The 12,703-nt window shown below is 49.9% G+C and overlaps 2 non-coding genes across 2 annotated transcripts; both read right to left on the bottom strand.

Annotated features, from left to right (window-relative positions):
• Window positions 1–891: 891 nt before the first annotated feature.
• TRNAE-UUC (transfer RNA glutamic acid (anticodon UUC)) lies at window positions 892–963 on the bottom strand. Its single transcript has one exon. It is a non-coding gene; the product is annotated as a tRNA-Glu (tRNA).
• An 11,654-nt stretch (window positions 964–12,617) lies between these two features.
• TRNAY-GUA (transfer RNA tyrosine (anticodon GUA)) lies at window positions 12,618–12,703 on the bottom strand. The gene is given in 2 exon segments: window positions 12,618–12,653; window positions 12,667–12,703. It is a non-coding gene; the product is annotated as a tRNA-Tyr (tRNA).

The raw sequence follows: 12,703 nt of genomic DNA, 5'->3' as shown, positions 1-12,703 counted from the left end.
TCAAACGATTGCAGATTCAAATCCACTAGAGGGACAAATAAAAATATCCCACTTTTTCCATAAACAATAATTTTATCCTTTATAGATAGTAAATCGTCAAAAAATAAAATATCAGGAATCGCCAGTCACAACGAAGAATAAACACGAAATATTATTACAACATTTTTCCCATAGAACGGATTTGCTGTTTTTTACATCCTCCCAAAAAAAAAAAAAAAATCGTTAAGAAATTATTTGTACCCCAAAATGAGAAAATGATGCCAGAAAAAACTACAACTTGTCCGGAAAATGACGAAAAGAAATAAAAATCTCAGATCGCGGAAATGAAAAAAAACACAAAAAAAATCCTCAAAACCACAAACAGTCCGACCCTTCGGGGGTTAATAGAACTTTTGCACTTTTGTTTGTGCGGAGTTTTACGCGCTTTGACATCAATGGGAAAAGGCATTGTAGTCCATACGACGCTTGTTTTTTACATGCGCGTATTTAAAAAAAACGCGTCGTGTAAAAAAAGAAGCATCAGGTCAATTCCTAATTGAACCGCGCCAAAAATGCGTCAATGGGATTCCTAATTACGCACCCAAAATGTGTCAAAAGCACCTGCACTTTAAAATGCGCTTTGCAAAAATGCTAGCGTTTTTGACGCGTTTCCACATTGTTGTTTTTTTAGCGCAGTGTGAACAAGGCAAAGTGCTGCGTAATATGTTGGCGCTATATAAATAAAGATTATTATTATATTACCATCAGAACGGCTGATGCCAGTGTGTCATCTGTGTTCTCCTTTAAGAGTAACTCTGGGTATAATGCTGTTTACTTGTTATTTTCTAATTTCATACAAGATTTACATCTTTTTAATGTATTTTTATAAAATTAGGAAAAAAAAAACTCATCTTCCCATACCGGGAGTCGAACCCGGGCCGCCTGGGTGAAAACCAGGAATCCTAACCGCTAGACCATATGGGAGATTACGCTTGCTGCAAGCCCTGATGTGGATAATGTGCTGCGTCTGTATGGGAACCATAATTCTCCTAATAGAAGCTCCATACATTGCAGCATTACCATAAAGAAAGTTCCTTCTATCACTTGTCTGCAATTACCCGGGGAAGACCTACAGCAATTTGCCCTGCGCCTAGTGGCGTAACTACCGCGGTAGCAGCCGTAGCGGCTGCTACAGGGCCTGGGGCTTGAGGGGGCCCGTGCCGCCAACCGACACGCCCACCCAAATGCCCGGGGGCGCCGCTAGCAGCCGTTATGACTGCTACAGCGGTAGCGCCGCTACTGTGGGGCCCGCGCCGCCGAGCCTTACACAGGCCCTCTCATGGTGTCGCTAGCACCGGAGGGGGCCCCAGTGCTAGCGGCAGCCAAATACATGTATTAGCACTGAATGGCCGGGCATGTTCCGTGTCTGACCATCCAGTGCCTTACAATGACACTGATTGGCTAGCGGCGCGATGACATCATCGCGCCGCTTCCATGCTTGGAAGGTGCTGATTGGCGGGGCAAGTCATTCTGCCCGCCAATCAGCGTCATTGGAGGACGCTCGTTCAGCTCCTGCAGACATGCTCAGATGCTCAGAAGAGAGCATGTCTGCTTCGCCAGTGAACAGTGTGGGAACGGGATCATGTGAGTATGTCAAGTTTATATATTTTTTTCCTCATAAGAATGTGAATGGCATTATCTATAGTGGGGGGGGGGTCTATCTACAGGGGGGGTCGTCTTTATGTGGGCTATTATATATAGGGGGGTCTATATGTGGGGCAGTAGCTACAGGGGTGTCTATATGTGGGGGTGTGGGCCACTATATACAGGTGGCTCTATATGTGGGCCATTATATACAGGGGGTCTATATGTGGGCCACTATATACAGGGGGGGTCTATATGTGGGGCACTATATACAGGGGGGGTCTATATGTGGGGCACTAGCTACAGGGGAGGTCTGTATGTGGGGATGTGGGCCACTATCTACAGGGGGGTCTATATGTAGTGCACAGTCTACAGGGGTGGGCTATATGTGGGACACTATATACAGGGGGAGCTATATGTGAGACACTATCTATAGAGGTGGGCTATACGTGGAGCACTAACTATAGGGGAAGCTATATGTAGGGCAGCACGGTGGCTCAGTGGTTAGCACTATTGCCTTGCAGCTCTGGAGTCCATATGTGGGCACTATCTACAGGGGCTTCTATGTAGGTCACTATCTACAGGGGGCATGGTGTGTGTGTGTGTGTGTGTGTGTGTGTGTGTGTGTGTGTGTGAGTGTGTGTGTGTGTGTGTGTGTGTGTGTGTGTGTGTGTGTGTGTGTGTGTGTGTGAGACAGTTATATTTAGATGTGTTGAGAATTTTAACTTTGTTTACAGGTGCAGAAATGTTTTAAAAGTGAGAAGCTGAAGACATCTAAACGGAAAACTGCAGAAATGGGTCATGGTCGGGAGAAATCCATCATAGATGTCTGAACCGGAGGGAGAAGAAAAGAACTAGAATCTGAGACGTCACCGGTGAGTCACATAATGTAAATGTTTATTCTGCCTCTAATCAGCACTATAGTCACTGTATGATCTGCAGCGAGATGATGGTGGTATGATTTTTTTTTGTGAAACCGCATCTCCCAGCATATCCTTACCATTGTTCCGGCCATGCTGGGAGCTGTAGTTTTACGCCGTACAAACCTATACGCAGTGGCGTAACTACCGCTATAGCAGCCGTAGCGACTTCTACGGGGCCTGCAGCATGAGGGGGCCCGTGCCACCCGCCGGCACGGCCCCATCCCATGGCCGCAGGCTGCGCTAGCAGCCGCTATGGCTGCTACAGCGCGACGCCACTGAAGGGGTTGTTCCTACAAAAGACATGCATCCCCTATCCACAGGATTGGGGATACATGTGGGATCGCTGGGACGCCCAGCGATGAGGAGAACGGGGGACCGAAAGTCCCCCCTAAGTTCTCCAGGACAAACCTCGGACTTCTGGGGTCTGTGTCGGCAGCTCCATGGAAATGACTTGCGCACTGGTCGCGCTTGTGCGCATGCGTGACCAGCGCTCCTTTCATTTTTATTGAACTGCGCAGACGCCGGAAGTCCGAGGTTCGTCATGGAGAACTTCGGGGGACTTTCGGTCCCCCGTTCTCCTTATCGCTGCCAGCGATCACACATGTATCCCCTATCCTGTGGATATCCTGTGGAGAGGGGATACATATCTTTTGTAGGACACACTATAGGCCGTTTTTTTTTTGGGGGGAGGACTATATGGCGTTATCTACAGAGGGGGTCTGTATGGCGTTATCTACAGAGAGGGCTGTATGGCGTTATCTACAGGGGGGGCTGCATGGCGTTATCTACAGAGGGGGCTGTATGGCGTTATCTACAGAGGGGGCTGTATGGCGTTATCTACAGAGGGGGCTGTATGGCGTTATCTACAGAGGGGGTCTGTATGGCGTTATCTACAGAGAGGGCTGTATGGCGTTATCTACAGGGGGGGCTGCATGGCGTTATCTACAGAGGGGGCTGTATGGCGTTATCTACAGAGGGGGCTGTATGGCGTTATCTACAGAGGGGGCTGTATGGCGTTATCTACAGAGGGGGCTGTATGGCGTTATCTACAGAGAGGGCTGTATGGCGTTATCTACAGAGGGGGCTGTATGGCGTTATCTACAGAGAGGGCTGTATGGCGTTATCTACAGAGGGGGCTGTATGGCGTTATCTACAGAGGGGGCTGTATGGCGTTATCTACAGAGGGGGCTGTATGGCGTTATCTACAGAGGGGGTCTGTATGGCGTTATCTACAGAGAGGGCTGTATGGCGTTATCTACAGAGGGGGCTGTATGGCGTTATCTACAGAGGGGGTCTGTATGGCGTTATCTACAGAGAGGGCTGTATGGCGTTATCTACAGAGGGGGCTGTATGGCGTTATCTACAGAGAGGGCTGTATGGCGTTATCTACAGAGGGGGCTGTATGGCGTTATCTACAGGGGGGGCTGTATGGCGCTATCTACAGGGGGGCTGTATGGCGCTATCTACAGAGGGGGCTGTATGGCGTTATCTACAGAGGGGGCTGTATGGCGTTATCTACAGAGGGGGCTGTATGGGGCTATCTACAGAGGGGGCTGTATGGCGTTATCTACAGAGGGGGCTGTATGGCGTTATCTACAGAGGGGGCTGTATGGCGTTATCTACAGAGGGGGTCTGTATGGCGTTATCTACAGAGAGGGCTGTATGGCGTTATCTACAGAGGGGGCTGTATGGCGTTATCTACAGAGAGGGCTGTATGGCGTTATCTACAGAGGGGGCTGTATGGCGTTATCTACAGGGGGGGCTGTATGGCGCTATCTACAGGGGGGCTGTATGGCGCTATCTACAGAGGGGGCTGTATGGCGTTATCTACAGAGGGGGCTGTATGGCGTTATCTACAGAGGGGGCTGTATGGCGTTATCTACAGAGGGGGCTGTATGGGGCTATCTACAGAGGGGGCTGTATGGCGTTATCTACAGAGGGGGCTGTATGGCGTTATCTACAGAGGGGGCTGTATGGCGTTATCTACAGAGGGGGCTGTATGGCGTTATCTACAGAGGGGGCTGTATGGCGTTATCTACAGAGGGGGCTGTATGGCGTTATCTACAGAGGGGGCTGTATGGCGTTATCTACAGGGGGGCTGTATGGCGTTATCTACAGAGGGGGCTGTATGGCGTTATCTACAGAGGGGGCTGTATGGCGTTATCTACAGAGGGGGCTGTATGGCGTTATCTACAGGGGGCTGTGTATGGTGCTATCTATAGGGGGCGCTCTGTGGTGGAGTCTATAGGGAGGCACTATCTACAAGGGGGGGTTGTGTGATACCCAGCAGAGGGGGGGGCCCCCAGTCAAAAGTTTGCTATGGGGCCCAGTCTTTCCTAGTTACGCCCCTGCCTGCGCCAGTCCCTAGAGAATCTCTGAATATTATGAAGAGGGGGACGCACCCAGACATTTTTTGCTTTTTCATTTTTGTTTTTTCTCCCCGCCTTCCTGGAGCCATAGTTTTTTTTATTTTTTCTGTCAGTAGAGCGGTCTGAGGGCTTATTTTTTGCGGGAGGAGTTGTAGTTTCTATTGACACCATTTAAAATACCATATAATGTACTGGGAAACCGAAAAAAAATTATTGTGGGGTGGAATTGGAAAAAAACTCAATTCCTCCATTGCTTTTTGGGTTTTGTTTTTACGGCTTTCACCGTGCAGTAAAAACGACAACTGAACTTCACTCTGCAGCTCATTAAGAATTACGGAGATAAAAGTTGATATCGTTTTTTTATATTTTACAAGGAAAAAAATATTAGTTAAAAAAAGAGCCAGAACTTTTTTTCATTTTCGGTGGATTGAGTGAGGGATTATTTTTTGCGGGACGAGCTGTAGTTTTTATTGGTACCAATTTTTGGTATATACGATTTTTTGATCACTTTTTATGAAAACATTTTTAGCTCTACGTTGACCAAAAAAACAACAATTCTGCTGTTTTAATTTTTTTTACGCCGTTCACCGTAGGATTTAAGTAATGGTATATTGTAATAGTTCGGACATTTACAGACACGGCGATACCAGTTTTTGTCCCCAGCACTGGTCCCGCCTCCATCAGCTCCTGAGCATTGGCCCCATCCACATCTGCTCCTCAGCACTGGCCACGCCTCCATCAGCTCCTCAGCACTGGTCCCGCCTCCATCAGCTCCTCAGCACTAGCCCCGTCCACATCTGCTCCTCAGCACTGGCCACGCCTACATCAGCTCTTTAACACTGGCCCCGCCCACATCAGCTCCTCAGCACTGGCCCCACCTCCATGAGCTCCTCAGCACTGGCCCCGTCCACATCTGCTCCTCAGCACTGGCCCCGCCTACATCAGCTCCTCAGCACTGGCCCCGCCTACATCAGCTCCTCAGCACTGGTCCCGCCTCCATCAGCTGCTCTTTCTTCTGTTGTATATACAGAGCTACTTGATCCCCTGTGACCAACTCCCCATTACCATTATTTAGGGGTTCTATATGTTCAGACCTTGACTTTTTTGCATTTATATTCCTGAGGAATTTTGGGGGATTTGTTTTGCTATCTTTGGCCATTTATTTAGATTTTTGAAAGCCCAAGATCACGATACAAGATCACGGTACAAGATCACGGTACAAGATCACAATACAAGATCACGATACAAGATCGCGCCATCTTCTCCTAAAGTACCACAAACAATGTGAAGGGTGCCACACAAAAAAGTGTTCACTCAGATGTAAGGTGTCACAAGTCCTCACTAAAAGAAGAGCCCCGGACCTATTCCCCGAAACTCCGGGCCAAAAAGCCCCATAAGATACAGTAAGGGCTTATTCACACGGACGTGGGCTCTCTCGGATGTGCGGGTTCCGTTTTCAAAGATTAACTTAGACTTGAGTCTATGGAGAGATCCGCGAAAACGGAAGAAAATAGGGCATGTTCTATTTTTCAACGGACCCTTCACACAATCCAGTGAAACAACGGCCATGTGAACGGCCCCACTGAAAAATATGTTTCTGTGTAATGGCCGTTGTTTTAACAGCCGTCACCCAGAACTATTCAACGCTCGTGTGAATAAGCCCGAAGTGAATCAGAGCCGTGTCTTCTAGCAGGTCCAGCACTAGTAACTGCGATCCCCCCAATACTGGCCCTGTGGTCCCTGCTAGTAATGACTGGCCCTCTAATACTGACCCCTGTGTTCTCTACTATTAACAGTTACCCCTCCAATACTGACCCCTGTGGTCCCTACTAGTAATGACTGCCCCTCTAATACTGACCCCTGTGGTCCCTACTAGTAATGACTGCCCCTCTAATACTGACCCCTGTGGTCCCTACTAGTAATGACTGCCCCTCTAATACTGCCCCCTGTGGTCACAACTAGTAGATGTGATCACTACCTATTCTGGCCCTTGTTACCCCACTAGTAACGGTGACACAAAATGTATTCAGACATTACAATAACAATAGGTTAAAAACAACTAGAAAACCACAAACTTCACACTACCCCTCCCCCTCTCTTCTCCTCACACTACCCCTCCCCCTCTCTTCTCACACTACCCCTCCCCCTCTCTTCTCCTCACACTACCTCCCCCTCTCTTCTCCTCACAATACCCCTCCCCTCTCCTCACTCTACCCCTCCCCCTCTCTTCTCCTCACAACCCCACTCTCTTCTCCTCACTCCCCTCCCCCACACTACCCCTCCCCCTCTCTTCTACTCACACTACCCCTCCCCCTCTCTTACTACCCCTCACACTCCCCTCCCCCTCTCTTCTACTCACACTACCCCTCCCCCTCTCTTATCCTCCTCCCCCTCTCTTCTCCTCACACTACCCCTCCCCCTCTCTTCTCCTCACACTACCCCTCCCCCTCTCTCCTCCTCACAATACCCCTCCCCCTCTCTTCTCCTCACACCACCCCTCCCCCTCTTCTCCTCACACTACCCCTCCCCCTCAATTCTACTCACACTACCCCTCCCCCTCTCTTATCCTCACACTACCCCTCCCCCTCTCTTCTCCTCACACTACCCCTCCCCTTACTTCTCCTCACACTACCCCTCCCCCTCTTCTCCTCACACTACCCCTCCCCCTCTCTTCTCCTCACACTACCCCTCCCCCTCTCTTCTCCTCACACTACCCCTCCCCCTCTCTTCTCCTCACACTACCCCTCCCCCTCTTCTCATAACACTACCGCTCCCCCTCTCTATTCCTCACACTACCTTTCCCCCTCTCTTCTCCTCACACTACCCCTCCCCCTCTCTTCTCCTCACACTACCCCTCCCCCTCACACTACCCCTCCCCCTCTCTTCTCCTCACACTACCCCTCCCCCTCTCTTCTCATCACACTACCCCTCCCCCTCTCTTCTCCTCACTCTACCTCTCCCCCTCTCTTCTCCTCACACTACCCCTCTCTTCTCCTCACACTACCCCTTCCCCTCTCTTCTCCTCACACTACCCCTTCCCCTCTCTTCTCCTCACACTACCCCTCCCCCTCTCTTCTCCTCACATTACGCCTCCCTCTCTTCTCCTCACACTACCCCTCACCCTCCCCCTCTCTTCTCCTCACACTACCCTTCCCCCTCTTCTCCTCACACTACCCCTCCCCCTCACTTCTCCTCACATTACCCCTCCCCCTCTTCTCCTCACACTACCCCCCCTCTCTTCTCCTCACACTACCCCTCCCCCTCTACTCCTCACACTACCCCTCCCCCTCTTCTCCTCACACTACCCCTCCCCCTTTCTTCTCCTCACACTACCCCTCCCCCTCTACTCCTCACACTACCCCTCCCCCTCTTCTCCTCACACTACCCCCCCTCTCTTCTCCTCACACTACCCCTCCCCCTCTCTTCTCCTCACACTACCCCTCCCCCTCTCTTCTCCTCACACTACCCCTCCCCCTCTTCTCCTCACACTACCCCTCCCCCTCTCTTCTCCTCACACTACCCCTCCCCCTCTCTTCTCCTCACACTACCCCTCCCCCTCTACTCCTCACACTACCCCTCCCCCTCTTCTCCTCACACTACCCCCCCTCTCTTCTCCTCACACTACCCCTCCCCCTCTCTTCTCCTCACACTACCCCTCCCCCTCTCTTCTCCTCACACTACCCCTCCCCCTCTTCTCCTCACACTACCCCTCCCCCTCTCTTCTCCTCACACTACCCCTCCCCCTCTCTTTTCCTTGTCACACACGCGGTCTCACACTTGTCACACACGCTGTCTCACACTTGTCCCACACACTGTCTCATATTTGTTACACACGCTGTCTCACACTTGTCACACACACAGTCTCACACTTGTCACACACAGTCTCACACTTGTCACACACGCTGTCTCACACTTGTCACACACACAGTCTCACACTTGTCACACACAGTCTCACACTTGTCATACACACTGTCTCACACTTGTCACACACGCTGTCTCACACTTGTCCCACACACTGTCTCATATTTGTTACACACGCTGTCTCACACTTGTCACACACACAGTCTCACACTTGTCACACACAGTCTCACACTTGTCATACACACTGTCTCACACTTGTCACACACGCTGTCTCACACTTGTCATACACACTGTCTCACACTTGCCCCACACACTGTCTCATATTTGTTACACACGCTGTCTCACACGCTGTCTCACACTTGTCACACACACAGTCTCACACTTGTCACACACGCTGTTTCACACTTGTCACACACATCTCACACTTGTCACACACTGTCTCACACATGCTGTCTCACACTTGTCACACACGCTGTCTCACACTTGTCACACACATCTCACACTTGTCACACACTGTCTCACACATGCTGTCTCACACTTGTCACACACACTGTCTCACACACTGTCTCACACGCTGTCTCACACTTGTCACACACACTGTCTCACACACTGTCTCACACTTGTCACACACAGTCTCACACTTGTCACACACACTGTCTCACACTTGTCACACACGCTGTCTCACACTGTCTCACACTTGTCACACACTTGTCACACACACTGTCTCACACTTGTCACACACACTGTCTCACACACTGTCTCACACACTTGTCATACACACTGTCTCACACTTGTCACACACGCTGTCTCACACTTGTCTCACACTGTCTCACACTTGTCTCACACTTGTCACACACACTGTCTCACACTTGTCACACACACTGTCTCACACTTGTCACACACACTGTCTCACACACTGTCTCACACACTGTCTCACACTTGTCACACACACTGTCTCACACACTATCTCACACTTGCCACACATGCTGTCTCACACTTGTCACAAACGCTGTCTCACACTTGTCACACACGCTGCACACACACGCTGTCTCACACTTGTCACACACACTGTCTCACACTTGTCACACACACGCTGTCTCACACTTGTCACACACACGCTGTCTCACACTTGTCACACACGCTGTCTCACACTTGTCACACACGCTGTTTCACACTTGTCACACACGCTGTTTCACACTTGTCATACACACTGTCTCACACTTGTCACACACGCTGTCTCACACACTGTCTCACACTTGTCACACACAGTCTGACACTTGTCACACACGCTGTTTCACACTTGTCATACACACTGTCTCACACTTGTCACACACGCTGTCTCACACTTGTCACACACTGTCTCACACTTGTCACACACTGTCTCACACTTGTCACACACGCTGTCTCACACTTGACACACACGCTGTCTCACACTTGACACACACGCTGTCTCACAAATGTCACACACGCTGTCTCAAAAATGTCACACACGCTGTCTCACAAATGTCACACACGCTGTCTCACACACGTCACACACACTGTCTCACACACGTCACACACGCTGTCTCACACACGTCACACATGCTGTCTCACAAATGTCACACACACTGTCTCACACTTGTCACACACGCTGTCTCACACACGTCACACATGCTGTCTCACAAATGTCACACACACTGTCTCACACTTGTCACACACGCTGTCTCACACACGTCACCTCACACACGTCACACATGCTGTCTCACAAATGTCACACACACTGTCTCACACTTGTCACACACACTGTCTCACACTTGTCACACACACTGTCTCACACTTGTCACACACACTGTCTCACACACTGTCTCACACTTGTCACACACACTGTCTCACACACACTGTCTCACACTTGTCACACACACTGTCTCACACACTGTCTCACACTTGTCACACATGCTGTCTCACACTTGTCACAAACGCTGTCTCACACTTGTCACACACACACGTCACACACTTGTCACACACACGCTGTCTCACACTTGTCACACACACGCTGTCTCACACTTGTCACACACGCTGTCTCACACTTGTCACACACGCTGTTTCACACTTGTCACACACGCTGTTTCACACTTGTCATACACACTGTCTCACACTTGTCACACACGCTGTCTCACACACTGTCTCACACTTGTCACACACAGTCTGACACTTGTCACACACGCTGTTTCACACTTGTCACACACACACGTCACACACTTGTCACACACACGCTGTCTCACACTTGTCACAAACGCTGTCTCACACTTGTCACACACACACGTCACACACTTGTCACACACACGCTGTCTCACACTTGTCACACACACGCTGTCTCACACTTGTCACACACGCTGTCTCACACTTGTCACACACGCTGTTTCACACTTGTCACACACGCTGTTTCACACTTGTCATACACACTGTCTCACACTTGTCACACATGCTGTCTCACACGTGTCACACACTGTCTCACACTTGTCACACACTGTCTCACACTTGTCACACACACACGTCACACACTTGTCACACACACGCTGTCTCACACTTGTCACAAACGCTGTCTCACACTTGTCACACACACACGTCACACACTTGTCACACACACGCTGTCTCACACTTGTCACACACACGCTGTCTCACACTTGTCACACACGCTGTCTCACACTTGTCACACACGCTGTTTCACACTTGTCACACACGCTGTTTCACACTTGTCATACACACTGTCTCACACTTGTCACACACTTGTCACACACGCTGTCTCATACTTGACACACACGCTGTCTCACACTTGACACACACGCTGTCTCACACTTGTCACACACACTGTCTCACAAATGTCACACACACTGTCTCACAAATGTCACACACACTGTCTCACACTTGTCACACACGCTGTCTCACACACGTCACACACGCTGTCTCACACACGTCACACACGCTGTCTCACACACGTCACACACACTGTCTCACAAATGTCACACACGCTGTCTCACAAATGTCACACACGCTGTCTCACACTTGTCACACACGCTGTCTCACACTTGTCACACACGCTGTCTCACACACGTCACACACACGCTGTCTCACACTTGTCACACTTACTGTCTCACACTTGTCACACACGCTGTCTCACACTTGTCACACACGCTGGCTTACACTTGTCACACACGCTGTCTCACTCTTGTCACACACGCTGTCTCACACTTGTCACACACGCTGTCTCACACTTGTCACACACACTGTCTCACACTTGTCACACACGCTGTCTCACACTTGTCACACACACTGTCTCACACTTGTCACACACACTGTCTCACACTTGTCACACACGCTGTCTCACACTTGTCACACACGCTGTCTCACACTTGTCACACACACGTTCTCACACTTGTCACACACTGTCTCACACTTGACACACACGCTGTCTCACACTTGTCACACACACGCTGTCTCACACTTGTCACACACACTGTCTCACACTTGACACACACACTTTCTCACACTTGTCGCACACACTGTCTCACACTTGTCACACACACTGTCTTATGGCATTGTGCATTCTTTAGAAATGGCTGTTAACCCTTTCCCTGCTTGCTGCTGAGTGGAGCTACAGAATTGTCCCCAGGATGAAGGCTAATGTGTTAGCAAGTTGCATGAGGAACCATAATCTTCCTAATAGAAGCTCCACCTCATGTAGAGGGAAGTAAAGTAAATTATTCTGGTTGAGTAGAGGAGATCCTATAAAACAAATTGTCGGTTTTCCCAATATTCAGGTTTCAGTTCGAAATAAAGGAAATTGAAAAAATACCAAAAAATCTCCTTCGAGCCGGAATTGAACCAGCGACCTAAGGATGTCTGTGTTTCCTCTACAGTCCTCCGCTCTACCAGCTGAGCTATCGAAGG

The sequence above is a fragment of the Rhinoderma darwinii genome, chromosome 4 (assembly GCF_050947455.1).
Source record: "Rhinoderma darwinii isolate aRhiDar2 chromosome 4, aRhiDar2.hap1, whole genome shotgun sequence".
In the NCBI taxonomy this organism is placed as follows: domain Eukaryota; kingdom Metazoa; phylum Chordata; class Amphibia; order Anura; family Rhinodermatidae; genus Rhinoderma; species Rhinoderma darwinii.
This window is presented reverse-complemented; position numbering and strand designations above follow the sequence as displayed.